General features: G+C 34.1%; 1 long non-coding RNA gene across 1 annotated transcript; it reads right to left on the bottom strand.

The window, feature by feature from the left end:
- Positions 1 to 373: 373 nt before the first annotated feature.
- LOC119066807 lies at positions 374 to 25,172 on the bottom strand. The gene is made up of 6 exons (XR_005085796.1): positions 24,842 to 25,172; positions 7,464 to 7,764; positions 7,130 to 7,349; positions 6,986 to 7,074; positions 741 to 806; positions 374 to 672 (listed from the first exon to the last, which is right to left on the bottom strand). It is a non-coding gene; the product is annotated as an uncharacterized LOC119066807 (long non-coding RNA).
- Positions 25,173 to 26,921: the final 1,749 nt, after the last annotated feature.

The raw sequence follows: 26,921 nt of genomic DNA, 5'->3' as shown, positions 1-26,921 counted from the left end.
CTTAACGAAAATTTATTTGGTACACCGAAAACTACTTCATGTGGTTTATCGGTTGGTCTATGCCTTATTCTACAAAGCGATGACGCAACGGGAGGCTGTGGAGTATTATTTTTCATAGATGTAGGTCGAGTTTGTGCGAAAAAAGCATAATTAATAGTTTCGCGCAGAGCTTATTTTTCGAAATTTTATTTCTGAAGGTTCCAAAAAACCTAAAAATTTTGAAAACTCCGAAAAATTCTGGAAAAGTTCCGAAAAATTCCTACGAAAATTCTTAGTACTTTTTCGGAACTTTTCCGAAAAATCTAAAAACTCCGAAAAATTTCGGAAAAGTTCCAAAAAAATCCTAAGAAATGTCGTAGGAATTTTGCTGAACTTTTCCAGAATTTTTCGGAGTTTCTGCGTAGCTCTACCATTAAGCTTATGGAGCCTGTGCTTTACAAATGCCAGGATTTTTTCGTTTTGTGTGCCGCCCTCGTTCACGTTCTGATTTTTTCAATTCGCCCATCCTTCTTACAAATATGAAAGAGTTAGAAGGCGAAATGTTTTTTTAAAATTCCTCATCGCAAAAGAGGAACATTTCTAAAATATTGTGATATCTTCCTGCTTGTCCGGTTTAACTGGTCATCTAAGTTCGAGTTGGCTTAGCATGTCAATAAGCACATGATGAGAAATCTAAGTATTGCAAACACAAAAAATATATCTTAAAATCGGTTCCGTTTCAAAAATACTTCATGTCTTACTTGATGTCTACAATCCAAATGTCTTGTCGTGTGCGATTCCTTCATTACCATTAATAATGCTCGGATCTAAAAATTAAAACAAACAAAATTAGTGCATTCGGCCAAATGATAATTTTTCTTCTTTTCTCTCTCTTTCGTTCTTTTTAACTATAGACCATAAAAACGAGTGGAATTAAAAATTCTGTCTTGGTATTTTAGTTTTGCAAGAATTATATTTGAACAGAAAATAAAAAAAAGGAAAAAAGTTTTTTCTTTCTTTCTCTCCATATACCCATGCCTTCACTTAATAAGTTGGAAGTTCAATTTAACTTTTATCCAAACAACATGTATAAGGAAACATTTTCTGTTCTCTTACTTTTCCGTTCCTTCTTTTCTTCTGTATTTTATTTCATTCGGTCTTGATTTCTAAATTTTTCAATTAATTTGCTAACATGAGTGTTAAGCCATCAAATGTATTATATACCTAGATTTGACTGTTACATTTCAAATAAAATAAACGACGAGGACGAACTGCTTTGGGTTTTTAATTAACATTTGAGTAAACTGAAAAAATATTGGCAAGTTTGCAATTAAATAAGTAAAAAAAAGTCCATTAACCAATGGAATAGAAGAGTTGATATATATGTACGATGAAAGACATTGGATTTGTTGCAGGTAAAAGGAAGACAATATTGCGTTTATATTAGTACCGGAAAACGTTACGTTCCAATAACGATTACGGACAAAAATGGACCTTCACTAAGGAAAATAAACTTAAGTTTTTTCAATAAAAATCCAAAATGTTTAATGGTAGTAGAGATTTTGCCAGAAGATTATTTGAACAACAATTTCTAAATGACTTGGGTAGTTCGGGCGATTTTCGAAGGACTTCTTGACTTTTTTTTGTATAAATGACCCGAAGGCCTTTGGGGTAACCGGTAGACGGCACAGATTCAAAGTACTTCTTCACCGAATTCTCCTTACAGACATTATTTCAAATTTCCATTTGGAATCACAGAAAACATATTTCGTGTCTATACTTGTGCCGTTTTGTGCTATTTCACTGGTTATCAAGAAAAACATGAACTTGAACTTACATAGCCAAAAGATTGTTGCCACAGACTTTTTTTTAAGAACGTTAGTTTCTTCCATACAGCTTTTTAAAAATGCCAAAGAGTCTACACCTAAACTAAAAAACCATTCACACTTAAACCTTTGTTAATATGATCAATGGTCATGAACATTGAACTTCATACAGAGCTCTGACCTTTTTACCTGAAAGTGCCTTTCAGCGTGACCTTAAGGGTTACTTGAAATTGTCAGTTCTGTCTGTATAGATTTTCACTTTGGTGAATTTGTTTGCACTGAAAAGGTGTGTATCCGCGTATTATAAAATAGCGATCTGCGAGTCCTTCCCAAAGTTTGCAGCCTTGCACATATCTGGGTATCATGTTTCTTTGTTTGTTTGTGAAAAGTTCTTCGTTGGAACAATTCGAAAATCACGGACGCCTCGTCCTTACTCTCACAACAAATTTTTTGTTGTAAAAACACTTATCGAAAAACTGCTTGAACTAATGAACTAAAACCTTCAAATCTGTTGATAAATAGATTGGATTGGATTGGATTGGATGGGAAGGGGGTTAGCCCAGCACCTAAGCCTCTAGTGGGCCTGTTGTGCTATTGCACAAATCACTTGATCATATGAATTGTGATTTTTCATCATATCTCTCCGGACTCAGATAGTTCACAAATCGACCGTGTAAACGTCCCATACGTTGTGAATTCTCTAAGCCACGAGTGGTATGCGAAGACCACAACCATCACTAATGACTCATGTATTTTCCCAATGAGCGACTAGTCGATCATAGATGGCGCTTATCCTACAGTCTGTTGTATATTGTGAATTGTGTCATTGACATTATGTCAATATGGCGTGATTGTTGCGAAGAAATCGAATATTGGATTTCTTTGAAATTTGCGACTTTGTTACGGTCGTACAGCCATTAGATAACTAATAGCGAGTGCTTAATCACCAAGTGATTAGAATAAAACCAGGCAAGCATTTTTGCACCGGGAGTCGAACCCGGGACCTCTTGGGTATGAGTCCTATGCTCTACCGATTGAGCTACCTGGACACCTGGATAAATAGAAGTAATAGATTCGACTGGTGATCATTATCAAAAGAACCCTTTAATATGTGGTATCAGAATTGTTTGTGAATAGTGAATCGCTTGAGACAAGGAGTCCATTTGCTTTTGAATAAAACAACATTTATTATTTATGATTCACTAGACTTGTACATGCAAGTATGACCTACTTCATAGAGGTTGGGAATTTCTTTGCCACTGTCGCCATGGCCTGATGAGATATGGTTTATTTTTTAAACATCGTTATTTAATACAAAGCATCGTAAGATGCTTACACACTATCTCACAGATCGAAACAGTGGCAGAAACGTTTTCCATACCAAATTTATACCACAAAAGAAAGTGATAATACAACGAAAACGGTGTTCGGCTCAATCACTCCTCCAACTGCAGCGATGTGGTCTAAGCCTTCGAACAAAAGGATGATCCCTTTTTCAATTAACATGACTAATTGCTATTGAAAAACGCATTTCAATATTCGGACGATTATATCCATTTCATCCCTCAATCAAAGAATACATCTGAATGCATTGCATTGTACTATACTCAGGGGCTAGCTAGCATCCATATCATATTGTGAAATTCAAGCGGTGGTATCATGGTGTACACGTATATGTAGTTAATACATAAAATATGACATAATCGGGTAATTAAAACATGGTATCCATTAATTATTGATACCAAATAATTCACATGATCACATCATCATAATAATAATATCAACCAAACATGGAGACTTAATAACAGATTAAAAACCGAGAGGCTATAGTAAATTATAAAAATAATAAGGCAAAACTATCTTGAACTGAACGTGAACACAGTGTATGTTTGTGTAAATAAGTCGCCTATAAAGAGAAATACATAATAAATTTCCTCAAACCAATAAATTTACAAGTATTATAAAATGACATCCAATTTTTTTTTTCTATAGAAATTTTCTTCCATAGATGCAAGCATCTGCGACGACGACGACGATGCGATATTGGATGTTATGCTTTATACATATACGTTTCAAAGACAAGTTTTTTTGTGTTTCGTTTTTTTTATATTATTTTCTCAATGACCATCAATATCAATGTGACTTAAACTCTATTACCCATCATTATAATTGAATCAATTAATAAATAAATATAAATTATCCAATTAAATGAGATATAAAATTAAGTTTTCAGAGTATTGAGTGAACATTTTTTTTGTTGAAAAAGACTTTTGCTGCTTAGAAAGTATTCATATTGTTCGGTGTGTGTGAAACGCATTCACATTAGACTTAATTTTCGTTCATTGTTAGTGTTGTTGGTAACAAATTAATTATAAATGATTTTTTTCGGTGGTATTTGTCGTAAACATTTGAGAGAGAGATTAATTGGACAAATGATACAAAACGACAAGAGACAAGACGGCTATACGAGCTCTTATGAAACATAGATGAATAAACGCATCAAAATCTTTGAAAAATCGTTCAACTAGATTACTAGCATAGAAAAACTAAAATTCGCTAGAATTTTACATGTCTGAAAATCTAAACCTTATTATCCTGTAATTCCTCTCAATATTTTTACCATAAGATCCATAAACCGATATCTAAAAATATCGGTTGAAAACATAATGACAACGAGGGGCACAGACGGCAAGCATATCACTAGTACAATGGTCGAATCTGTGACTTCCAATCATCGAATATTTTGAAAAGATTTGTGCAAAATCTACTACTTCATTTGTTCAAACATAAGTTTTGCTATTTAAGACTGCATTAGGCAAAGCTCATCATTTACTTGTTTTTGTCGTTGTAAATAACAGATGACGTTCGTAACAGATTAAGCTCGAGGGTGATTAAGACGGTGATTTACCGTGATCTCCTGAGCTAAATGATTGTATTTCGTTGAGTTTGACTTGGTTAATAAATTGTAAATCAATGGTAAATCAGGTAAAAAATTCTTTAAATTTTAAGAAAATCGTGTTAAAATGCAAGAAATTTCTTTGGAGCAGAGGCTATTTTAGGGAATTAAATTCCTTAAAATTCCTGAATTCTGGTTTCTCGTATATACCATCCGAATGTAATCGATTTAACTCAAAAATATTAAAGACAACTAAAAAAGGCCACAAAAATAACTGAATAACCTTCGATTGTTTATTATTGATTGTTGCTCTAGAGATACATATAAAATCAGACGAACTAGCCAGAGAAAGGAGTAGTACGAAATTCATTGGAGCCGAACCAGCTATATGAAGGTACGCAGGTTTGATCAAAGATGTGGTAAAGAGGAAAACGGAAAGAATCTACCAAAACAGATGACAAGCTCTGACTAGCTGCAGGCAATCAAAAAAAAAATTTGGTAATAGAGTGAACACCAAGTTCCTTCTTGCTCTGGGCCTAGCCAAGCTTCGCACGCTGATCGGTATTATGACGTGACAAAAGAATCTGAAGTACTTTGACAGGATGGGAATCGTTAAGGGCCCAGAGGATGTGATCTAGAACCAGAGACGGTGAGACATTTCTGTATGTATGTCCACGAACTCCTGAATAAACCTAACCTAAAAGATCCGTAAAACGTGACGCAAAAATTAAGGAATTTTTAGGAATTCAGTTCCTATAAAATAGGTCCTGCTTTAACATTATTATGGTTTTTCTCGTACATAGGTCTGAGAAACTTCTTCTTCTTCTTCTTCTTCTTTAGCCTGTTTGTATCCACTGCTGGATGTAGGCCTCCCCTAAATTTTTCCATGTTGTACGATCCATTGCCACTTGTTGCCAGTTCGTGTGTCCATATGTACCTTTGATGTATTTCTTTATTCCGTTTGTCCATCTCTCTGGTGGTCTTCCGACAGGTCTTGTTGTGGGGGGTCTCCAGTCCATGATGGCTTTGGTCCAACGGTCATCTGTCCTTCTTGCAATATGTCCTGCCCAACTCCACTTTAGAGACGCAATTCTTTCCATGACATCAACGACTTTTGTTTGTTGGCGAATCCATTGGTTTGTCATTTTGTCTCTGAGTGTAATTCCAAGCATACTTCGTTCCATGGCTCTTTGTGCCACTCTCAATTTATTTTCAGATGCTTTGGTTAATGTTAACGTTTCTGCTCCATATGTCAACACTGGAAGGACACACCTATCGAAAACTTTCCGTTTTAGACTATTATTCATTTTGCTTTTGAAAATCAGGCTGAGTTTCCCGAAAGCTGCCCATCCAAGACCAATTCTACGCTTGATTTCTGCAGTTTGGTTGTCTAGACCTAATTTAAGTTTGTGACCAAGGTATACATAGCTGTCAAAGCTTTTTCGAAGTCAATGAATATCAAGACTATGCTAATCTTGTATTCGTTGCATTTTTCAATCAACGTTCTCATCACTTGTAAATGATCGTTCGTGCTGAAACCTGATCTAAATCCACCTTGTTCGACTGGTTGGTAGAAGTCGAACTTTTTCGTGTTCCTTTTTGTGATGATTTTCATGAATAGCTTGTACAGTGTTGATAAAAGACTTATGGGCCGGTAATTTTCTAGCTTTGTTATGTCCCCTTTTTTGTGCAGTAATGTGATCTCTGCATTTTCCCATGCTTCCGGGATTTTTTCCCATTGGAGGCACTGATTGAACGAAGCCGTTATTGCACTTAATAGGGAGTCTCCACCTAGTTTAATGGCTTCGATGGGTCTGAGAAACACCTACGAATAATTGACGACACTCTACACAAACTCATGTGTCTTAATTAAGTATCTTTTTAAATGGCAAGTATATAATCAATAAATCTTTTACTTCTGTTGTTCAACTTATCGCCTAGTGTTAGATATAAATCTCTTACTTCAATTGATTTAACACACTCTTTTCTACATAACATCGAAAGTGATCTTATATTTCTTTCGTTGCTGTCGATGACAGATGATTGAATCGCACCTGTCCACACTAGCCTGAATCTAGACTTTGCTAAACAAATTCTGTGTTGAATCATTTACAAACCACTCCCAAATCAGAAAACATGTCAAATTTCTCTTTCCTCTTGTACCATATGGAAATATTTCCAAGAAAATCTTACAGCAGAGCTAAGTACTAGTAATACTAAAACATCATCTTTTCCTTCAAATATGGTTCAGTGTCAGTTTGATAAAAAAGAATTGAATACCTACCAAAAAAATGAATATTTTTTTCTCAAGCCCTTCCATGAGTCCATTCTTAATTCAATTAACACAGTCTGTCAGCTCAATATTCAATTTGTCTGCGAAGGGAAGATAACATGAAAACGTTGCTAAAATTTAACTTGTTAAACGAACATGTTACGTTACAGTTTATATATCCCTCACTTCAATAATAATGTTCTCTTTCGTACTGGCACTGGTCAGCTAAGATAACGACGGAATAAGTAGAGATGTGCATGGAGATGTTTTGCTTGACTTCCATCCATTCTTCACAAAACTCACTGTATGAGTCTTTTGTGTGTGTATAAATGGTTACATAAGGAAATCAGTATATGTATGTAATCATCTCGTTTGGCTAAACAAAATAAAAATCAATTAAATTCACCCTCAGAATTTGCCTTGGATTGTGCACACAGTGCAAAATGTAGATACACTTTTCTTTTATACCGTTGACGAAATGTAATTTTACCTGATGAAAAATTTTGTTGGCTTCAATCCATGTGCATTGGTAAATCCTCATTTTGTATTCAAAGTAATTCGTTGAGAAATAAATTAACTTCTACCCCACATGAACCTTTCCGCTGTAGCAGTCGATTGGGGACATAATATGGGTTGATGAAGTCAACAGAGACATGTGTTCCTGTCGGTCGTTGCAGCGTATGCCTGTGTGATAATTCGTTGCAGTCTTTTCTGTTTCTGTCGTGTAGTAGCGATTGAATATCTTTCGAAATTCAATATTAACCGGGATCGCTGCTTTGACTGATGGTCTCCTAAAATGGTGAAAAGGAAGCTGTTAATTTAAAGTATTGTCTTCATACTTCAGACTTAAACAAGGAATCAATTTTTAGGCTATGGATAGTTACATATTGTGTATTCATTCTCATATCTCTGTTTTTTTAACATTCTCCACCTATTCCTACTCCAGAAATGCTACTTAAGTTTATTTTGTGCTGTGTTTATTAAAATTAACCATTTCTTATTCCACTGACGCTTTTATCGTTTCCATTATTCTTATAAGAATCTACGTTCAATTCTGCCTTAAACACCACTCGTCTGTGAATGGTGTATCTGTACGGCCGGTGTGTGTGCAGAGATATTCAGATCGATTCGCCCAGTACACATCACTCATTCCACCAAACAACAGTTTATTTTGGAGTATACAAAAATGAATGTTTCATAAAATCTTGTATACCGTTGTGTATGTGTAGTAAGAAAATATACGCCACCCGACACCGTCGTATAAATAAGAAATAAAAGTGCCAGAAAGGGATGAAATATGATGGATTACTGGACTCTCGCCTCATGGAATATTATTTATGGTTATTTTGTTGAATTAATTTCTTTATAACACTTTGTATTTGTAAGTTGTTGAAGCTTTCGAATGCTGGACATTTTAGTTTTTGTATGATAGTGTGATGAAGAAAATGGAGGATTTTCAATTTGATGCATTTTGGATTAACCACCCCAAATCCCACCGTAGTAACGGCAACTAAATCTGTCTCAAATACAATAAATAAACTGAAAAATATTTGAACGTAAAATGAACACCAACGGAAAAATTGATGTTCTTGAATCTAATCAAAAATATGTGAAAGTACCGCAACAGTAATATTCCATCACACCAACCCCCATGGGCAATGTACTTTTTTATTTATCCCAATCATTTATCAATTTTCATAATCGACTTTACACAAGATTTAAAAAAAAAATGAAAAGAAAATTTTACTTACCGCATTCATCCACCCCCATTACGTACATGACTTATGCACTATACATGAGGGTGAGAAACACAAATTATTTTCTTTTAACATTTATGATATAGGAGAAAGTCTGTGGAATTTATATCTTTTTCGTTCTACAAAAATAATAAATAGAATGCGCGCATATAGATGTGTGTTCATACACACGGCTTTCCTCCCTTTGCTGTAAATCATTCCCTTCATCCCATATTCCATATATGATTCTGTGGGCATAAGTTCTATGTGTTACATGAAAAATAACCAAAATAACATCTCCAGCAAAAGCATCATATTTCCATTTTCTTTTGTGCGATATATTGTGTATACGTACGTTATATATCACACAGAAGAACATTTGGATTTGGATGACCCATCACACACTGTACTGACGTCATCTCAGGGGATGATTTTTTTTATTATACAATTTTGGTTATACAATTTTTTTTTCCTTGCGCTTGTGTATCTTTTCTTCCTTTTTTTCGGACCTAAAAGAAGCAAACGACGAGAAGAAGGAAAAAAAAACCTTCTATCCCCAAATCACAAAAAAATGTTTCTTTAAAATCCCTAGAGATACGGACACAAGTTTTATTTATGTTTGAAATCGCTTAAGAGATAAAAAGAGGAGCTAAAGTGGTGTAATCCCTAGTAAAATGAGAAAAATATTTTTTCGCCTATGGGCTTTGGAATTAGAATGATGTACACAATGTCGAAGAAGATTTTCGTATTGTGTGTGAGGTGGTTGGAATGGAAACGTTTTTCTGTGCATGAACTTCAGGAGTTTTATTAGAAACACGACCTGAAAACAGTCTACAGTAGAAAATAGAGCAGATTTTAATTTTGTTGTTAATTGATAAAATTTCAAAGACCTGAAAAAACACAATTGTGTAGGTGAAAGGACGTAGCAGGGACGTAAAGCTGACATATCACAAATTATAGTTCTTCGTAATGGCGTGGGGTAATCAGGCACACGGTGCTAAAACAATGTATTTTTCAACTACGTAAAATGTGAACTCACAAACGATTTTTCGATACCAACATTTTGTAAAAGGAGTCATTAGGCAAGGTTCTGAAAGAACTTCGTACTTCGTACATAACAATTTTGCTTAACCTGAGACGAAAAACTCAGAGGCGCAAATTGCAAGAACCGAATTTCCGTACACAGAAAACCGAAACAAGACTCCTTTTCACATTTATTGAACTTCAAGGAAACATCCTTCGGAGAAACATCATTTCGAACGATAAACAGAGCTATAGCTCTTCCCTTTTCCACACATCACGTAAAATGGCAAAAAAGAAAAACGAAAAGCCGTTTCGACCTCGAGAACTAACGGCGCTCACAGGTCAGAGTGGACTGACTATCTTCAGTTGCTTCCGCTAGCCTCTTACACAAGACAGCAGCAAAACTTTCCATGAACAAGTGTAGGATAGTTTGCATTGAGACATTGCCATCTGCTGATGGAAAATGTGGGGAATCGTGGAAAGCTGCTAAGAAATCACCAAAAAAGTGCAGAAAAGCATTTCAGAACCTTGTCGTTAGGTTCACCTTTTATGTATTTCAAGAGTGCATTCTTTTTGCACCGTGTGCCCGATTCCCCGATGCCGTTAATCTAAATATTTGATAACGTAAAATCTACTACTTCACTTCATTTAACGTGCAGATTGTTATATAAGACAAAGTTCACCGCTTATTTTTCTCGATGCCTTCGATAACAGATGATAAGGCTGTTAACAAAATTAAAAACAGGGCTGGTACCGACTTCAAATCATGACATAAATTAGTGTTTGAGGTATGTCTGAATAGATAATTTGACAGAGAAATTCCAGACAGGTAAATTTTCCTCAGTCGGCTGATTGCTTTTTTTAAAGTCTTGAATTTGTGGTAGTGAAAGCATATACTCCCCTACAAAATGGAGATCAGAAAAAAATTCTGCGTAAATATCATCAATGTTTTTACTGTGTCTTCTTCTTCTCACGCAATCAAAGACAAGGAACCCGCTCAAGTTCTTCAAATATTTTCTGTATCTAATTTTGTTTGATGTGGTTAAAACAAGCCATTTAATTTGTCCACAAATTTACAGCTTTACCCAATCGGTATGTAAACACAAACATCCGTTCAATTACTCATGTCAGTGTGCTCTATTCTGTTAACAGCGAAGTTTCCATTTTATTTTTAAATTTTCACAACAATAAATATTAATTTTATTACGAAAAGGACATGCGCTGTACACTGAATAAATATTTTGATAAAGGAATCGAAACCAAATCAGCTCATATCCAACTCATATGTATACAGCAGAGTAGAGAAGAAAAAAGTATAACTGAAAACGACAAAAATTTTAACTCTGTCGTCAAATGTACACACAAATCGAATGGATATGCGACCATCAAATTTAATCAACCTAATGGAACCTACCCTATATTTGCGAAAAAGGACAAACATGTTTCCCTTTCAAAATACACAAAATATTTTTATTGAACTGACGAAAGACGAAAAAAAAATAGAAATAAAACCGGACCATGCGAAAAAATGTTGTAAAAAAAATAAATAAATAAAATTATCCAAACTCAAATGTGACTTTTTCCTATTCACTGTGTGTTGATATTTCAACGGAATGACCTGAATATGTTATTTTGCTTAGCCAAGGGAACATCAAATTATACCATGGCCGGTATATATGGCGGAATAATTCAGAAAAGTAACGATAACATGGAATAGTTTTTTATTTCTTCAGTTTATGAAGCACCCACGGCTTTTTGATGATGCCTAAATTCGTGTATTTTTTTCTTATTTGCCTTTCTTTTTATTCCGAACCAACCGGAAACGATTTGACTTTTTAACTGACGTTCGTATTCTTTCCCACTTCCCATTTGACAATATATCTGAATACCAAATCAAATGAAATAAAAGTGATGGATGTCGCTGACGATGGAATTAAATGCTCTCACTCGTTGTAAAGGAGTTTCTTCTTTACATCATCATTCATCACCATCTCTTCTTGACAAAAACGACTAAGAATAAATGCGCCTAATAGGGCCTTATATAGCGAATTGTTTGTTTAAATTAAACTAATGAAGTAAAAGATTTTGTTTCAAATATTAGCCGATACATACATTGGAAGTAATAGATTCGGTCGTTATATCGGATTTGATTATGATTAAAACAAATTCTGTATACAAGACCACTACCAGTACCGGTAATTATTTTTAAAAAATGTGACAGTTTTCATTGGAGTTCGTAGGTATTCCCTGGGCCTAAGTACCCACAATCTCTTTTGAATAAATCCGATATGATTAAATTCATTTTTATAACGGATTGTCACATGTTTAGACATGATCTTAGTCTTGTACAAAATTAGTTTTTTCGTGCGACAAGTCCAATAACGATTTAAACTCTCGCGTCGTACGAGTGTAATAAAAATAAATCAGCTTTCCCTTCCATGTACGGGAAATCAAACAAAAAAATTTCCATTTTCCCTTTATTTATTTTCCTGTAAAAAGTATTTTCAGTCGACTTTATATTTTATTAGGAATAGACATTCAAAAAAAAAACCAGAGCCAAAAAAAGAGGAAGGTAAACGAAAAAGTTTTTCTTCTTCTTTTTTACAGTACATAAAAAAACACATCCCCAATTCAAATTTAATGCCCAATGAAAAACGTGGACGGTAAATTCAACATCCCATTCTATAGAAATATTTTGCATTTACCTTTCTACCCAACAACGAAATTGGTTTTTATTTTGAATCGCAATTCGGTGGAATGAGAAACGCATGCGCTCAGATTTCCGACTTCAATTTCACCCCTTTTTGAATTTAAAATTCAAAATAATTCAAATCGTTACCGGATTGGTCGATTTTACCGAGCACTGTGTATATGGGAATTCGCTTCATTGTTTCGATCATTAGCGGAAAGCATAAATGTGTGTGACAGGCTATGACAATTAAATTTTCGTTTCGCAATTTATACCATACTTTAAAGATGTCGCCCGTTCATTTATCATATAGTAGAAATGTATTTTGTATTGAAATGAATGTCACTCATGTCTTTTCATATACCACCGCTGGCTGACTGTATACATAATTCAGCATATTACATAAATAGAAGTTCATTTTCGTATATCATACACACATAATGTAAAAAGTTTTTCGTATACCGACGAGATGGCATAAATGAATTTATATCGAATGAAATTCACCCCTTTATTCCACCCGCACCTTCTTTTCTCTTTTTTTGAATACTATATCATTCTTTCCTTTTTATACATATAAGGAAATTTTTACCCGATCCCCATGCTACGTACAGTTGAGAGTAAAAAAAAATATGAAGGGGGTCGCTCCATACTCCGGCGGAATGATATATATATATTTCGTATATATATGCATACCACACCAAGCTCGAATGTCTCTCTATACGTTTTTGTATAAGCGCAAAAACCCACATATATAGATTGTACGTACGTACGTATACATCACACACGAAGTATGTTTGTAATCATACGGGGGTCGTTGGTATGCTGAAAGCGTGTCGTGGACTTTTTGGAATCGAAATCATGTTGGAGTTGAGTGAAGAGCAAAATGCGGGGACTGGAATACGTTGAGTAGGAAAATATATTTATATACGCTCCCCGTTCACCGGCGCGCTAGCGGAGGACGAGGTGAGGAGATGTTTGAAGAAAGGAAAGAGTTTTTTTTGCTTCTGTTGATATGGATGATTTTTAGGTATGATATAGGGTACAACATGTATGCGAGTATATGTGTGTGACAACGTTTACATTTTTGTGTAGGTATACGTTTACAACGTGTATGAGTACGAAAGATATATATTTATTGTTTGGTCTGGATAGTAAATTTTACGAAGCGAGGAGTATTTATGTGGTGTGGGAGCTAAAAACGCTTGGTTATGTGCTCATTATTTTTATAAGCGGAAAGTTATGAGAAATTTATGGAAACGAGAGCATTTTCTTCTTTTTTTTATTTTAGCTGGCTATTCGGACGGGCGATAATTCTTAATTTATTTTTATTAATGTTTATAAAATGTGGGTTTCTTCACAAGGATAGTGGGGTTATGATATATGGTTTTGCAGGTTTTTTTTCCTTCTATTTTCGATATAGTAAGATATTAGATATCTTTACACTCAGAGTAGTAGGGTGAACGAATAACTAATCGATAACTCTATTTGTATAGTTTTCTTCGAATGTGGTCCGTTTCGTGGTATTCAAAGGAGGAAACATAATAAATATTCAAGTCTCGTTATTTTTAGTAATTTGTGTATAAATCGTAAAAAAAAGTCGCCTGCCTAATGCTTCTTACTTCTAACTATAAGTTCAAAACTGAATACTAATCGCAATAAATCTTTGCTTTAGAGGAGTTTAGAAAAGAGAACAATTTCGTCTTCACAAAATTTTTGAACAAGTCTCACAACTACGTATTAGAACTTCAACGAATCATTTCTGGTCATTCTCCAGTTATTTCATCAAGCCATCTTCCATTAATCTGTCACATACGGCTATTCATCTGTTATCGATAACGACCACAAAAATAATGACAAGCTCTGGATCATATGGTCTATACTTATAGTAAAATGTTTGTTAAAAAATTGAAGTACAAGATTGGAAGTCAACCGAGCAAAAATACTTTTATCGAATGAAGTATAATAATTCTGATTACCTTACCGTCTGTAACAGGTTAACAACAACGTCAATAACGCGCTACAGCTAGTGCTGTGGTATATATCAAAATTTATGTTGAATCAAATGAAGTAAAAGATTAGGCGAACTTAATAGATGTCGTCTGTTAAAGGTCAAGTGTTTCCACTTCAGTGCCAACATACACACAGACACTCAAAAATGTTCCGAAATGAAAGATACGTCTTGACTGACCATTTCCATTGAAATGATCGCAGTCATTGCCTAAAAATTTGTCAGAATAAAAAAACATTCTTTGAAGTGTACAAGTTTAGTAAATTATTTAAAGTGGGTCGTGGAATGAGTGACCTGTCGGTACAATTTTCCAGCATACCGAACCCTCTATCGTAATCGAATTCGACTAGAATCAACGATTAATTTTTAAACACAAAATATCTGTGAACAAAAAATCTCTATCACCCACCAGGAAAATACTTTTCTCCAAAGTAAATAAATCAAAATCTATTAAAAATAAACCAAAAGATTTACACATCAATCTACTTCACTGCATGGATATATTCCAACCCCAGTTTTAAAATTTGTTGTATACATAAAGAAGTAGAAGAGAAAAAAAACGAATCTAATCAAAAAATGTTAAAATAACTTCCAAAATCATGAATTTTTTATTCACCCCAAACAACATCAATTTTTCATTTCCTTTTACCGAAAAAAAATGTTGTTGAATAAAAAATTTAACATTTTGAGGGAAAATCAACGAGTATAAAAAATATTTGAACGAATAATAAAAGAAAAAAATAAATTTACTGCTTTACAAAGGGTGTAAGAGTAAATTCGAAAACATTTCAATAAAATTGCTCAAATGCAGCGTCACAATAAAATTATTTACGCGCCATTTTTCTGAATTATCCTGTGTTATGAATTTGTCAAGGATTTCAAAAAAAAATTCTTGTTTTTTATTTGAACATTGGAGTTTAAGATGGGGTTCAATGGTGGTTGTTAATTTTCGAACATATGAATTTTATGAAGGGTAAAAAGACACGCACTTTTCGTTGGGACATAATTTACTGTCGGTTGCGGTTATTGGCACTTTAAAATCATGCACATAAAATGGATTCGAATAAATGTCGCGATGGATACTAAAATCAAGAGTCAGCGATTTCATCACCATTTTATTGCTACAATCACATTACATATTCATTGACAGTCCGAAAAAGCACACATAAAATCCCCTAAAAAGATCAAAGAATTTCTTATTTATTCGTGTGTTTGTTATTTCTATAGCTAACCATTCGAATCTTTAATATATTCATTCAATATCCTGGCCTATTCCTTTGAAAACGAAACGCAAAGTAAACAGAAAAAAAAAATTACTAAAATTGTCCGAACCAATTTCATTCCATCTGTGTAAATTTTTCATGAAATTTTCTTTTCTTTATTTTTTTTTTCTTCTTTCCTTTCTGTTTTTCATTCGGTATAATAATATAATATATGAGCTCAAATATATTCAAGTTTTTGGATAAGCAAAAAAGTGGGAAAGAATAAAGTCTGTGCAAACATTTCATTACCATAGATATAGCTTTTATGTATGTCGGATACATTGTAGCTAGAGATGTATGTATATCCGAAAAGAGGAAAGAAAAACAAGGAGGACTGCATAATAAATGAGATGAAATTTTCTATATGTATTCAGTTTTAGCACAAAGTTTCATGTTGAGGATTTTGCAGCTACTTTTGAAGGCATTATACACAAAGAGAAAACTATACACATAATTTATTGTGTTATAAATGATGTCTATCTTGTGATGTGTAGCGTTTGAGCGTAAGACGAAAATTGTAACCGAATTTCAAATTTCTTTGTTGGATGATTTGCATTAAGTGTTAAACGCATCCCAAAAAGATTACTAGCGTCAGTTTAAACTGGTTTGACTATTATGTTCATTTAACCAAGTTTTACTTTGAAGCTAGATTTACGTTGTCGATAGGACTGACAAAAAAGCAGGGACTATTTTTAGGAACACATTTTTCAACATTTTCTCGTATTTTCCACATTTTGCCATATTTTCCTAAATTTTTCTTCAGTCAGTGAAATTTAGACAAGAATTTGCTTCAGTGGGTACACACATACAAACTGCTTCATTCGGGTGAAATAGTTACACGCGCATATGGCAGTGTTGAAACCGTATAAAGACGTATGAGCAGTTTTATTTATATGAATTGACCAGCTGAAAAACAGCTCAAGCAAATTCTTGCCTAAATTTCACTGACATCCACTGTAAAAATAAAATTGAGGAAAAATCGGAAAATAGGCCATGTAAAAATGAGTCATGACCTACGATCTTCGACAATAAAATGTATTCAAAAACGGACTAAGTAAAATACTTTGCTTCGAACACTGTAGATACCTTCAAACAAACGAAGTAACAGATTTAATGATGAAATGATGATACACTTTCCATTTTCTTCAGTGGAGAAATTATGATTGGTTGTCTTATTGTTCTGCGCTGTTCTACGAGTTTTCGAGATCATTAGGTCTATGTTCGAATTCGGAAGAGTTATTTACCAATCTGAGCCAAACTGCAATCTAACAATTATATCGTCCCCACAAATAAATTCTGAGTTGCAACAAGATTTGGCTTATTACTTCAGGTGGTGAGTTTCGCTTCTAGATGTGAGTGACGAATAAAGAAAAAAAAATGTTTCAGACCCTTTCCCAACAAAAGATTTCAACCGCCCATTCCACCTTCACCCATAATGTAAACAATGTAAATACAGCGGAAAACAGTGAACATTTCTTTCTACTTAGTACATCAATAAAATGAATGATTACTAATCATATTGAACGCAAGCAAGAGCAGAAAAAAAGAATTAGCGGCTTAATGTATCTTCGATGTCATTCCTTAAGTTACATTTTTATCCCTTTCCTCTGATACCATCTACTAATATTATATCCTTTGGCACACTAAATCATCGTCAACAAAAATATGTCTGCAGAATATAAATAAAATTATCGCCCGAAAAATTAACCCCAAAAAATATTCGCCGTTTCAAACAACACGCCACATTACACAGTATATATACACGATGAAATCGGTTACCATTGCAAACAAACCCCTTTAACACACAACCCTTCTACTCACATTATATAAATTACACGATCTACAACGTGGAATGTCCGAAAAGCAACACCATTATCATTCACCCACCATTCTTTTCGTACGATTTTTTTTTCTTCCTTCATTCGCTTCTGTTAGTTTTCTCTCTTATAATAAATTATGTCCTGTGGATTGAGATGAAAATCATCATCAATCATACTATTTTCATGATGAGTCATTTATATTTATACATAGGAAAGTAAGAAGTTCCATAAAGTGAAAGGATTTAATATGAAGGAAAATGAGTTTTTGATAAAATATGAATTAAGTTTTGCATCGTTTGGACGCGGTGGCCGAAAGTTATCGGAGGGCAAGTGCACTTAGAAGGCTTACACAGTTGCTTGTTTATTACGTCCATTTAAAATGTGTCACACGAAATTATATGTAGGAAGCTTCTGTGAATTTTCATTTCCACTGTTGCATTAAAATTTATTTAGTAAATTTTCCAAGCGAACGAACGAAGTTTTTCCAACAAATTTCGTAGGAAATGCCATTTTCCGGTTTTACCGGTGTTTACCTAGCAGAGAGCTGCGGGAAACGATCAATTTGATAAGTAATTTACACCAAATTAATAAAGATTATTTAATTTGTTTTGTACTGACAAAAAAGTTTCGAAAAACTCAGCTGTTGCAGGTAAATTTGTCTCCAGATAATCTACAATAGCTGCCACAGCTGTAGCGCCTGTAGATTACCTGGAGACAAAGTTACCTGCGACAGGTGAGTTTTTCGAAACTTTTTTGTCAGTGTGACAAGTGGATCGCCAGTTGGTTTCGAGTGGGCTTGAATTTGTGTTTTTAAGATGTTGTTGACAAATTAAAGTTTTTTTTAAATTGAAAGACTTTGAAGATATTGCAATCAGTGCAACATAGAGAACCCCACCGAAATCCCGTGCTTTAACCTACATAAAAAACACATTCCGAACGAGCCAATTTTATTCACCACTTGAAGGGGTCCTCTTGGAAAAGTGCTAAGATTAATTTTTGTGCAGCTTTTATTTCTCGACTCCATCTGACTGTATCTACTAATTTCATTTCTTTCAGGTGACAAGTGACATTTCTAATCGACAATTTTCAGCAATTTTTGTGGTAAATATTTGTCGCTTGATTTCGAGACCATTTTCTTAAATTTCGTACTGTTCAATAGGTCTTGACGAATACTTTCAAATGAGCCGTTTGTGGAAATTGTAATACTTTCAGATGTCGTTTAAGGAAATTTTACTAACGTGGTGCTATTTTGCGATAAAACATTTTCGCTTATTCAAAAATTCCCAGAATTTTCTGGTAGAGCTGGTCGAGACATTTCTGAAGAACATCGTTTGTTGAAATATGATGGAATTTCGATAAATTTTACAATTTTTTGTTACAGATAGGTTGTGTAATAAATAAGCAAATTTCCTCCAATCCATTTCCTGTACACATCATTTAATTTGTGAAAATCGAAAAGAAATCGGTAGATATATTATAGTCCAGAAAGAAAGGCAGTACAAAAAACACTTCTCGCGCTGTTTTCCCAAGCTATGTGTTGAATAACATTCCATAGAAATTTGATTAATATTGCAAAAATTGCTTAACGAATCTATCGTTTCCCGCAGCTCCAAATTGAATCATTTTTAATCAAAATCTTCTTTTGATGTAACTTTAAAGTGCAATTTCGCAAACTTAAAATTCGGTTTCAGCATAGTATTTCGGGAGTGTAGTTACATGACATCTGTTGTCTCATCCTAACACAAAACGAAAACGAACACATTCCTTCAATCTCTCCAATTTCGTCGGATCACAAAAGAACACACTTCAGCCATCTAGAAAATTCGCTAAAGGGATACTTTACCATTTTTTTCCCGTTCGTACAACACAAATCACAAAGCCGGATAAAACGTTTCCTCAAACTCAAAGAAGAATCAAATTTCAAAATTTCTAATTATCGCAATGCTCATCCATCCTCTTGAACTTTTTAACATCCCCTTATACACAGATTTCTTTCAATGTTTTTCCCTATTCCGTTTATATTATATGTCATTCCATTTCAAAGTCCGTGTCTTTTCGCTTGTTGTTGTTGTTGATTTTTTTGTGTGTATCTTATAAGCACCCTTATCTCATTTCAACCTGGCCACTCGACTCAATACACACCTAATTCTTTTGTACAACTGGCAAAGAGATAAAACATTTTCTAAACTAAAACGTGTTTTAATAGTAAAATTCCAATTTTTTTTGTTGGATTTGCTTTTGCTTTCTTTTGAAATTCGATTGAATGAGAATTTTCAATTTAAGATAATTAAATTCTTCGTGTGTTTTCATTTAATTTGAAACTACTGTTCGCTTTTTAAAAGAACATGTTACATTAGACTCGGACACCGCACGTAACATGAGAATGACGACAAGGTTGATTTTAACATTGGAGATTTTACGCACAACATGTTACAATAAGTGATAATACAATCCACCCACTGCATTTAAAAAATAAATAAAAAGAAAACATGGAAAACGTTGTTGAGCACTTCTCTTGGACCGGTCATCACGTTTTTTCCGTTCTACTTATTTTCTTTCAAAGTGTTTTTTTTAATATTTTCAAGCGATTTTGTGTCGTCAAACCTGATTTTATGTAATAGATGTCTTGAGAAGACATAAAAAATTTTTGCAAAAAATTCATTCTTGTTATACTTCAATTGTGTCAAGTAGGTATCCTCTAGTGCTCGATGTAAAATCTATCACTTCGAAATTTTTAACACACTTTTTACATTTTATAATAGTAACATTAGCCTATCGTCGCCCATATACAGTTTGTTCATTTCATTTTTACACAGTTTTAGATATGTCAGAGTTTTAAATGTACCCAGTCAATTAAGTTCTTCGAAAATTATGAATTTTTGGCGCAAAATTTAAAATTTCTATCGCGAATTCAAATATTGCGCAATTTGGGAAGAACTTAATTGACTGGGTACATTAAAAACTCTGACATATCGACAATCTTTAGAAACTGTGTAAAAATGAAATGAACAAACTGTATGTCGTCCTTGTCTATAGAAGATGTTTAGCCTCGTGAACCACGGGTCGTTGTTATCAAGTTGACCTGTGTTTTGGGCATCCTTTTTGATAATGCGTAGAGAGAGAGAGAGTTCTCTGCTTGGAGGCCTTTAGATCCTCCTAAAACAACCGCATTTGGTCAGACGCCAATGCCCTCTTTAGTAACCCAACTTCATTTATTAAGGTGGTAAAAATGCGACGTAGCCTTTGCATTTTACATGTAAAATTAGAAATTAGTCAACAGTGTATGATCCTACAAACAAAGGAATAAGGTGGTATTTTGACAGCGTCAAAACGAAGTTTGTTTGCTAGAGAGGGTTTTGCAGACATAAGGCTCGGAACAGGTCAGGTCAACCTGAAACCTGACCTGAAATATCTGTTAACCTGACCTGACCTGAAATTTAATTACCTGACCTGACCTTACCTGAAGTGATCTTTAACCTGTTTCGACCTGACCTGAGAAAACCTGACCTGACCTGATTTTTTTTTTTGATTTTTTTACATTTCTGATAATTTTATAAATTATTCCGAAATTATATAAAAGTTCTATCCTGCTAAGTATTTAAAAATTAAAAACAAAAAAAAACATTTTGAAAAACAGTCAAGCAATGAAGGCTATTTTCGTGTTTGCCTGATGTTGATTTAGGGTACTTTTAAGAGGCAAGTCTACACCATTACTACAATAAATCCCAAATCATTTATTTTTTCAGTCAAATGATATGCCTCAATATTTCATTGTTTTGTGGGACTATTATTTTGTTCTGACAAACGTCATGCAAATTGTCCTTGGAGAACAAGGACATTAATGTTTTGGACTACTCTGCCCTACAAAGCATAAAAACCTTAAAGACTTAAGGTTTTTATGCTTTGTAGGGCAGTATTGGAAGGCCCATTCTGGAACATTTCCCTCTTTAACGAGTATGGTTCGCGGCTCAGTCCGGATCGGTCCTTGTTGAAGTAGACTTCTTTGGAGCTGTTCACGGAAAATCCCAATATACGTGTGAGATCTATAAGTGGACTTAGCACCCCCATTTTTTGGCATATAGCTGTGGAACTGAAATTGACGAAAATGTATGGAAATGGGGCTTCTTGGAAGATTTTTTGCGTGGCCAAATTTTAAGCTGCAAGAACATGTGACAGCTCGTTGAACTCGTACGGACGCCTAGTTTTTTAGAATTGTTTTAGGTTCTGAAAGAAAGTGAATTGATACTGCGTGAAGAATCGCCGATTTAATTATTTTGTGTGACGATTTTAATTTTAGGAGCAACACTTGGCTAATTACTTAATTCGTTTCTAATGTAGTGAATTTTCTGATATTTTCATTCGTCTGTGTTTCTACGGATTCTGACAATTGAAGAGGCGTTAACCTGATGATGAAACCTCATTATAATCAACTAAGCCATTTTAGAACAGTTTTCGGTGCAATTTTTCTTTATCCATTAACAATAATGTCAATTGGGCAACAGCACGGATGACTTGACTGCATGGTGCCATACATTTTCTGATATGCAGCCCACAGCTATATTTTTCATACGTTAAATATGCGTTACACAGCTATGATATAGAGCACACAGCCACAATATGCAAATCCTAGCTATAACATGTGTTGTCGATGCGTAATGTAGCTGGGTAATCCATAATATAGCTGTGTAACTCATATTGCACGTAAATAACCAATGTTAATAGAATATGCGTTCAGTAGCTATATTTTTATAAGTCTTGCAGCTATATTATGAATGTATTATGTATTATGAAAACTACAGCTATATTATACGTTCCGCAGCCTTTATCGAAATCCACGAATTTTCCGTGTTGACGTTATTACCCCTACCAGACGCTTTCTCCCACACAAAACTATCCACACGGTTATGTGCGTTAAATCGTGGTACAAGCCTTAAATTTTGTTCCAATTACGAAAATAATGAATTATTGTTTTTTATGTTTATGATTTCTACCGTTTAAAATGTTCGACTTATTTCTTCAATAAATCGCGAAGAAAGCAATAAATTGGCTAATCAGTTCGTTTAGTATTATCTCCAAAACAATGCTTCCTGACTCAAATCTAAGCTGAAAACGCCCATAACATTCAAATTAGTCTTTTATCAAATTCGGGTCAGGTCAGGTCAGATCAGGTATTTTTCATATTAGGTCAGGTTCAGGTCAGGTCAGGTTTGGAAATTACCTGAACCTGACCTGATTTCTTCAGGTATTTTTTCTCCTGACCTGACCTGACCTGAACCTGACCTGTTCCGAGCCTTATGCAGACACTCCAAAGTTGACTGAGGCTGACTTATAAAAAAAATCTGTTCATTTTGAAAGCCACTAAACGCGTCAATTGTCATTCTTGTTTAACTAAAACAAACGAATTGCATCGACTTTCATGACCCCTTTTAAATACAAGCCCTCTCCATTATGACGAGATGCTAGTTCTTTTCTTGCCCATTTTTTATATAACTTTGGGATCATTATAACCTGCGATTGCTCATATTATAATGAACGTTAGTTGCAAGTAACTTCTGCCTATCAACTAACTCTGCTAAACGGCAGCCTAAAGGAATAATTCGATAGAAAATCAGTCTCACCCCATGTATATAATGACACAATCTTGCACCATAATTTGACTGTATTTTTAAGATAACGTGTTCGCATTATACAAACACAATGTTATTAATGGACAATCCCCTGCAGTGAAAAAAAAACTTTTCTCTGCTTTTCTCCTCATACAGTCATTAGTACATGGGTAAACGTAAATACACTACACTATAGGATCATTTTCATATGCTTGTGTATGGACAAATTGTTGTTATATGAAGGCTGAAACCAACGAAAATTTCCCTTCAGTGAAAAAAAATGATGGAAAAATGCTTTTGGCAGTTTAACTTTGATTCCCTTCAATTTTCTCTCATTTTTCTTCGTTTTTTTTTTCCTTTTTCATAAATGTGATTATAAATGCGGTCTAATGATTTCGTATTTTGAATTCGTTTTCCATTGAATGAAAATCACGAACGTTTTAGAGAGTTGAATGGATGTATACAAATTGAATTTTCATAAATTTTTGCGAATTTATTTACAAAATTGAATTTTCTGAAATGGACAGGAAATGGTTCAGTGAGTAGAGTGCATTTAGTTGTGAGTAAATTTATGCCCGAAATTTTATTCAGGATCGGTATGTGGATTGGATAAAGTATTGATACGTTCCGCTGCTATCAATCGCTAAATAATGTCTAAGAATATTTCGTAGAAACGTTGAAATGCATCTTGACTAGTACATACATCTCGTTCGCCGAATTTTGCTTTGCAAAAACCGACAACGCAGCATAATTGCAATACAAAATTACTCGTTTTCGGCCTGTAATTAACTGAACTTCTAGTTATGGCTACGACAACATTTCCGATTAGCGCCAATTCAATTGAAATTTTGCCGAGTTTGTTAACCACCTTGTTAAATGATCGTTGTAAAAACGCAATCATCTGTTATCGACAACGGCGACAAATATAAGTGGCTGGCTTTGGACATTGTTGTTCTATTTATAGCAATACGTATATTAATACTAATGAAGTAAAAGATTTAAAAAAAGGAATATTATCAACAAACAAAGTTGTCAATCGAATCAACATAGCTGATAAACTGCCACGTCCAGGGATCGAGCCTGGACCTTCTGTAAAAATATCTATTATCGGGCTATACATACAACGTAGCTCCTTATAATTGTTTAAATACTGGAGCTACGCGGGTCGTTGTAATCGATATATTTTTTACGGAAAATAAATGAAATGAAATGAAAATAAAATGAAAGAACCAAAACCAAGATATCAAGTAGCAATACACCTTTGGCGTATTTTAATACATTTTTCAAATGCTAAATACATCACCTTTACCAGTAAATTCACTGGTTAGGTGGTAAATAAAAAGAAACAGCTTAAATACAGCAAAGAGAGTCTTTTCTTAGCAGAGTTTATAGATTGATTTAGTGCAGCCGTAAACTCTTTACGGCTAAAAGGCGCACAACGGGAAGATATTAAAGACGTTCTTAGGTGAATTAAAAATCATCATAGATGGGTTTATAGTGGAGGCTCTATTTTATCTTGTAATACACGTGAAGAGACTCTCCACAGAGATTTTGTTCGAATACTTGGAGCCAAAGGAAAGAGAAAGTCCAATAAATCATATTTTCCGGATAATGCCATTAAATCCAAATCCCCAGTACACAAAGTTCACATCAGATTCTGAGATATTTTGTTTTTAGACGAAATTCACTTTGCAATTAAAAATGTATCCAAAAATATGCCTTACAATTAACAAATAATCCAAATTTTCACTGTAATCCATTTTGTGCGACGATCCTTTATTGGCGCAACGTTTCCCATCCAAGGCTTTCAATAAACTGTTCATCACATTGAATTTATTCATCTGTTTTGCATATACCGCTACCGTATCGAATTCAAATTTAAGGGATGGTTTTTTAAACACGACTGCGCGATTTTAAATTTCGACGAGCCATAAATATATCCGAGCCGGTGGTTCATTTTTAAAACAATTTTTTCAAATGAAATAAACAAAAATGGAACAATTTCTATATTACAATGAGGGTCGCCGAACAAAAAAACAACGGCAATGCAAACCCTTTAACGTGCAAAATCTGAATGCTGGATGTTTTTTAAGTTTAGATCGAGTCAACCCCTTCTATTTTGCTGTACTAAAAAATATCGTCATTCACCCTTTCGTTTATTTAAATCGTTGTCGATGGCAGGGTTGATTTTGCATGCAAAGGGAAATTTGATATTTTGTTTCAGACATTCGGTTTGGATGCGATGAGAGGGAAAGAGCCGTGGCCACTTTTTTATGTGTTATGTAAGTACGCAGTCCTGAGTTTTTTAGTAGATCTATTCAGTCAAAGCATTGATTCTAGTGGATAGAAGTGGAAATTTGAAGACAGAACATTTTTAACGAAACAATTTTTCTGGCAACACTGACGAAGGAGAGTTTTACCCTTTCATTTTGCGCAAAACATTTTATTATCAACATATTACTAAAAAAAAGTGTTGGTTTTGCCAGTGGATTTTAAAAATGGCGGTCCTGCTCTCGGAAAATAAGACATTTTTTGTACGTAAATCGTGATTGCCCTGAATTTTTGCAATTTTTGTGTTGGCCGAGGGACTCTGAATCTACTAATTCTTTTTCATTTGATTTTAATACTAAGATGATTGCAAATAGTAATCAAAGTTTTGAATAATTCATTTGACGATATCAACATTTCACAAGAGACAGGATTTTCAGTAACATATTGGTTTCAAGTGATATTTTTATCGAAAATAAAATGAAAATTAAAGTTTGAACCACTCGTGTGCCTTTTTCTCTTACTAATTTGTTGTAATTATCGTTCACTTTTAATGGCATGAAAGTATAAAATTTTTAATAATTTCGATAGACCAGTAGCTGTTGTTAAGGGGAATACGAAATTTCAGCCATGTCTTCACTTCAATTATTGATCCATGAGCAAGAGCTTTCAATTGACAAATATTTCTAACGAATCAAAAAGAATGATTTCTCTGGTGTAAAGGAAGGAAAAACTATTCAAAAACTCTATTAAAGTCACAGCATGGCTATCCTGACTGTAAGTCCATTTGAAAATGTTGTGATGACTCTAATTTCGATAAATAGGTGAGTTGAGTTGGATCTCCGACTGTGGTGTTGTTAGATAGAATGGATGATGAACATTCTATGGGGAGTTTCGCTGCAGTTTACGCTGAATTAAGATACGCGATCATCAATATTTTTGAACAAAAACACCATCTCGCCTAAAGTTTGCGGGTTTCCCAGTAATAACATTTTGAGTAGTTTAAGCTTAGTCGGATAATCAGCCTTATTCTAGTTGAACTTATAGTAGAAGGTCCTCGAATATATTTGTGTTTACAAGCTTTATGTAGGTAGTTTGGACGTTTGGTCTAAATATGAAATTCATACTATGAATCCAAAAAGAAATTCGTGTGTTTTCATGCAAAGAATGTTTGTTAAAGTTAGTGAAGTAATAGATTTTTTATCAAAAACTGTTAACGAACGAGGTAACAGGTTGTCTACAAAAACCGAAATTTGAAAACTACTCAGCTGGAATCATATCATTTCAAATGAGACAAAACTCAAAATCAATATGACTTTTCCGAATGTTTTTGTTCAGTTGAATATCGAATTAATTCTTGTTATTTTGTGTATATTGCCCTAGCATCCTGACGAGATCCATACAGCCATATAGACATCTTTTAGGCTAAGAATTAGACCCGAGATTTGATTTGAACATTAAACTTCGTACATTCATAAGGCAATTAATTTCTAAACCACGCCTCGATTCTGGTTTGATGTAAAACGAAACCACAAC

This window comes from Bradysia coprophila, chromosome IV (genome assembly GCF_014529535.1).
Source record: "Bradysia coprophila strain Holo2 chromosome IV, BU_Bcop_v1, whole genome shotgun sequence".
NCBI lineage: Eukaryota > Metazoa > Arthropoda > Insecta > Diptera > Sciaridae > Bradysia > Bradysia coprophila.
The sequence above is the reverse complement of the archived record's forward strand: the minus strand, read 5'-3'. Positions and strand labels throughout refer to the sequence as shown.